This window comes from Monodelphis domestica, chromosome 2 (assembly GCF_027887165.1).
Source record: "Monodelphis domestica isolate mMonDom1 chromosome 2, mMonDom1.pri, whole genome shotgun sequence".
NCBI lineage: Eukaryota > Metazoa > Chordata > Mammalia > Didelphimorphia > Didelphidae > Monodelphis > Monodelphis domestica.
Window position 1 is genome coordinate 7,523,142 of NC_077228.1, and position 6,000 is coordinate 7,529,141.

Sequence of the window (6,000 nt, forward strand, 5' to 3'; positions counted from 1 at the left end):
CCCTGGAGGACTGGCAGTGGAACAAAGAGCTGAGGAATGATGGGTGGGCTTTGCTCCAGGGATGAGGGAAAGGGAGGCGGCAGGGAACAGAGGCCACAAGAGGGAAAAAGTGGAAAGGGGTCCAACTTGGTTGGAGCCTAGCGTACACCATGAAGAGCAGTAATACACAACGGGACTGGAAAGATGATGGCCTGGCATACAGTGGAGGCTTCGATGGTCCAGCTAAGGAGCTGCAGCCATAATTGGGTTGTCAGGAGTCAGCAAGAGGGAAGGGCCGTCCTTTAAGATTTTGGACTCGTAACATGGTCTGGCTTGTGCATTAGGGTGATTATCTTGGCAGCTGGACTGGATCTGGGGAAAATGGGGATGGGCAGCCCCATTAGAAGGCTATGACAGTAGACCCAGTGAGGGAAATACGGGTCTCGGCTAAGGAGAGGCAGTAGAAACAGTGGGATGGATTATATTTGTTGCAGTTATGCCCCTGGCCCCCACTTCTCAAAGGCTAGACTTGTCCCCTCCCTCAGGGTTCTTTCATACCCTTCAAGGAATAGGGGGTGGTTTTCTAGTCCCTCTGCTATTTGCTTGAACCTCCACTAATTATATTTTCTAATTTTAGATTCCCCACACCCAGCTCCACTTAGCCACTTAGTAAGAACAGTGCTACAAGCATCCTCCCCCAACATTTGGGTGGGGTAGCCATATTTCCCTGTTCTACCACCTCAGGCTCTGGGGGAGAAGAGAAGGATTAGGTTTAGAGCTTAGCAGGGTCCAACTTCCAGGACTAACCCCTCACCCACATCCAGCCCCTTTGGGCTGGCAGCAATTCTGCCTCTCAAGTCTCCAAGGGCAGAGCCAAGGACCATATTGCCTCAGCCTAGAACAATGGAAAACGCCCAAATGAAACAGACTAAAACTCCCAGTGCAAATCTCAGGCCCTCCAGGGAGGGAGAAAGGGGATAGAGCTACCTTCTCTCCTCTATCCTTGTTCACGGGGCCCATGCTGTGGGTGAACAACACCCTCACCCTCTGGATGGGGAGACTGAGGCAGAGACAGACAGAGATCCATTTCTACTGGGATTAGAAGCTGACATAATCTTGAGGAATAATTCTAGTCCAGTCATGTTAAAGACACAGTGTGTTTATTCTGGTTTAACAGCCGAAGAATGGCAAAGGCTTCTCCCAGCCATGTGGTGGAACATGGCAGAATGTATCACTGCAGAAGCAGGTCCCTCGCTCCTCCCACATGGATGCATCCACCTTAGGCGATCTGGACCTGAACAAAACCTCATTATACATGCACTATCAGTAGTATTTGACAATTGCTTCTATATGAGGGGTGAGGTGGGGTGTGGTGGAAGAGATTCTGAGACTTTGAACCGGGAGTGATGGCAATGGTGAAGACCAAGTTGTTAATCATCTATTATGTGCAAGTCATTGTACTAACAGCAAGGCAATGAAGATAAGCCCAAACAAAATGGTCCCTGATCTCAAGGAATTCCAGTTCTATAGAAGGAGCTTAACAATTAGCCTCCCGGATCTAGAACTACAAAGAACTTCAGACACCACCTAGTCCCATGTTGGTGAACCTATGGCACACATGCTAGAGGAAGCTGCTCCCCACTCCTTCTCCACCACTCCTGAGGATGTTTTTTCACATCAACCAACCCTCTGCCCAGCAGCCCAAATCCCTCCCCTATTTGGGGTAAGGGAGTAGCTCACATGTGGTGTGAGGGTGTGGTTTGGGCACTCAGTCTCTCTAAGTTTTGCCATCTCATTTCTATAGATGAGGAAAAAAGGCCCAGAAAGAAGGGAAGTGACTTACCAATAGTCTTTTACATAGAGTCAGAAGTGGAATTTGATTCCACTCTTGATTCCAAAGCCAGCATTTTTTGGATTAAAATAGACATCAAAAAACTGTTGATGGGAGATCACAAATTATATTATTTAACAATAGAAGTGATTTTAAAGAGAATGCAGTAAAATCACATTTTTTCCCAAGTGAGAAAATTGAACCCCAGATTTTACAGACACAAAGTGAAATTTGAAATCGTCTTTTTCATTCCATCAAGCCATTCTGATAATGACTTTGGTTTGGAATGTGGAAAATAGAGGCGTTTAAGTGGACTTCCAGGTGGATTGAACAAATGGGTAGGTACTTGGAAATTCAGTAATATACCTCAAGAGAGAGCTGAGGGCTGAAGAAGGAGATTTGGGAGTCATCTTCATGGAGAGAGAGAAGAAATCCATTCTCTAATGTGGTTACTTTTTTTTTTTTTGAGTTGGTATTTTATATACATGAGGCCATGTGCTACAACTGGAAGGAGTCTTAGATGCCTCCAAATCCAAAGATCTTCTAAATGGCCCTAGAAGGGAAAACAAAAGGTTTAGTCCAGTCCCTTCATTTTTCTGCTGTCCGCTGATGGGCTAAACCAGGCTGGATGTAACTGATGGGCCTCAAACCCTTTGGTGAGTTAGGAAGGTAGGTGTCTTCCCCAAGCATATGAATGGGCAGACAAGAACAATTTGTTCTAATGACTGACCATGACGGTGGAAGAAGCAGATGCTTAGAGCATGGTCAGACACCAAAGAAGCCAAGGTCATTCACTGCCACATCATGGCCCATTGTCAGTCCTTGTCACTTTTGACCTGCCACTGGATGTGGAAGCTGCAGCCTTGGGACAACCGTGCCTCATCTCAATCCAATTTATGGAGGAGTCAAAAGATATTGCCAGCCAATGATACCATCAGTTCTCTTTGAGCACAAAGGCCAGCAACCAATGGGGGAACCTATTGAGGACTGGAGATGTTGGGTGGCGTGGGGAAGTCCACACAGGCAGTAAGTGCCAGTGTTGGGATCAGAACCCAGTTTCAGTTCCCAAGCTAGCACTTGTTACACCATTGTTGCAACATGAGCTGAGAGATCTACCATTTCTCTCCTTCCCATGCGTTCTTATGATAATAAATCCATATTGCTCTGCCACATTAGGGTTTTTCCAGATAGATAATACAAGGCTGATATTATCCCCATTTTAAAGATGAGGAGAACAAGGCTGAAGGAGGGCAAGTATCAGAGCTGGGCCATTGATTGAGTCCCTGGAGACTCTCTGACCTACTGCTACAGCCTTCTGCTCTTTGCCCTTGTTTGCCTGGTTTCCATTAAGATGTGGAGCAGGATCTATTCTAATGGGCAGGAACCCTTTGGCAGAGACTTTGCAGGGAGAATAAAAAGGCCAGAGCTTCCTTGATTACCTGAACCAGCCCATTGAATGACAATCATATAGTATTCAGTTGAAGGGAGAGTAACCAAATAGGCCACCTAAGCATTAGAGCTGCCTAATGGATTAGACATGTTTTAGAGCTGGTGAGCTTGCTGCCTCCTTCGTGTTGAGGTCCAGGCAGTTTCTCCCAGCTTACCAATTCACCTCCTATTTCACGTTGGCAGGATGATCTCTAGAGGCAGCACAGTATGGTAGTACATAGAGTGTTGACATTGAAGTCAGGAAAATCTGGTTCAAATCATGCCTCAGCCAATATCTATACAACTCAGGCCAAGTCATTAATTTCTTTGAGACTCAGTTTCCTAACATTTAAAATGAGAGATTGGACTGGAGGATATTTAAACTTCCTACTCGAATCTTAAACCTATGACCCTACAATATATCTTAAGCCACAGGGAGAGTCAAGGGCATGTTTCTGGGATGGGTGAGGAAGTGCCATGAGACCTTCATGGTCAGGAAAGTCAGTTCTACATATTTTGCCACTGCCTTCCACTCTGCCCCCCTCCTAACCCCACCATCTCCTTCTCTCCAGCCTTGTCGAGCAAGAGCCATCCATCTGAGAACCTGAGAGCCAGCCAGATTTCAGCCACATCAGTAAGATGGCCAGAGACCCAATAGATTTAAGGAAATTTGCCCCCACCCCATCAACCAGCTATTGCACGCTGCAGAAACACAGCCCAGTGGGTTTTTGATAGCCTAGAAAGGCCAAGGTCCAGGCTCTTGAAGACAGTGTTTCTCTACATGCAGTACAAAAGAGAAAAGAAAGGAAGAATTCCTAGAAAGTGCTGTTTTATCTCCATCTATCCTTTCAGAGAAAAAAAAAAAAGAATGTTTCAACACAATAGTTTTTCTGTCTACTTTTGCAAAGTACTCGATCTGAGTCCAGAAGAGTTTTAATTCAACCAGATGACATTAAAGGAGGAAAAAAGGATCAAGAAGCAAATCAGCAAGCATGCATTAGTCATTTAGAAATCATTATTGATCCACCTATTAAGCACAGTGTTATTAGAGGGCAAGCACTATGCCAGGCACTGAGAATGCAAAGGACAATGATGGAACAGTCCTGCCTGCAAGGGGTTTACATTTTATCTGGAGAGATACCCTTATATATATATATATATATATATATATATATATACATATATTATCTATATCATGTAGACATGTAACACTGACAATGGATAAAAGAGTATTTGAGAGGGGAGACATGCTGGGGCCTGGGGGCATGAGCAAAAGCTGCGGAGAAGAGGAGAGGAGAGGAGAGGAGAGGAGAGGAGAGGAGAGGGAGAGGAGAGGAGAGGAGAGGAGAGGGAGAGGAAGGAAGGGGAGGAGGGGAGAGGAGAGGAGAGGGAAGGGGAAGGAAGGGGAGGAGGGGAGAGGAGAGGAGAGGAGAAGAGAGGAGAGGAGAGGAGAGGAGAGGAGAGGAGATGAGGGGAGAGGAGGGGAGGGGAGAGGAGATGAGGGGAGGGGAGGGGAGGGGAGGGCAGGGGAGAGGAGAGGAGAGGAGAGGAGAGGAGAGGAGAGGAGAGGAGAGGAGAGGAGAGGAGAGGAGAGGAGGGGAGGGGAAGGGAAGGGAGGGGAGAAGAGAGGAGAAGAGAAGAGAAGAGAAGAGAAGAGAAGAGAAGAGAAGAGAAGAGAAGAGAAGAGAAGAGAAGAGAAGAGAAGAGAAGAGAAGAGAAGAGAAGAGAAGAGAAGAGAAGAGAAGAGAAGAGAAGAGAAGAGAAGAGAAGAGAAGAGAAGAGAAGAGAAGAGAAGAGAAGAAGAGATGCCCTTTGACTCAAGTTCTGATGAAAGACAGCCACGAGCAGGGAAGGCATCTTCACTCTGGGCACAGGGACAGAGAGGATGTACAATGCCCTGGCTAGGAAATAGCAAGGGAGCCACTTCAACTGGGTGAAAGGAGACTTGGTAACAATTCGACTGAGCCCACAGAACAGATTGTTTTAAAATATTATTGATGATATTTATTCATATCTACAAATGTAATTATTGGTTTTTAACTTACATTTGTGACATTAAAATTGCCAGGTATCTCCCTCCTTTCCTCTCCGCCCCATTGGAGAAGGCAGCCTTGGACCAAAAGCACGCTTGCTTATTTCTTATCATCAACTCTTTCTCCGGAGGTGGACATACGTAAATCATTCTTCAAGCAACACTTCTGCTGTGCTGTAGAATGCTCTCGGTTCTGCTGGTTCTTCTCTTCACCATTCCAGGTAGATCTTTCCACGTTTTTCCCAAATTAACCTGCTTGTGATTTCTCACTGTGCGGCAGTGTTCCATGACAATCACATGCCACAGTGAGCTTAGCTCTTCCCCAGTTGATGGGCGTCCTTTGAGTTTTCAGCTCTATAAATACTTCAGAACATCGAGATTCTTTTCCCTTTTCCCTGGCCACTTCAGGAAATAGAGCTTGCTGGGTCCAAAGGGATGCCCACAGTTGGAGAACTCCTCGGGCAGAATTCCAAATTGCTCTCCAGAATGGTGGGATCAGCTCCCAGTTTGACCCACAGTGGATTGGCCGCATCCCCTCCAACGTTTGTCCCTTTGCCCTTGGATCAATTTAGCCAGTCTGATAGGTGGAGATGACATCCCGGAGGTGATCCCATTCATGAGGGAGAGCATTTCTTCTATACTTCTATCCAGCTTTGATGTCTTCATCCCTAAATGGTCTTTTATGAAGATAAGAAGGTCTGGATGTCCCCCGACCCTTCTTAGCTGGTGT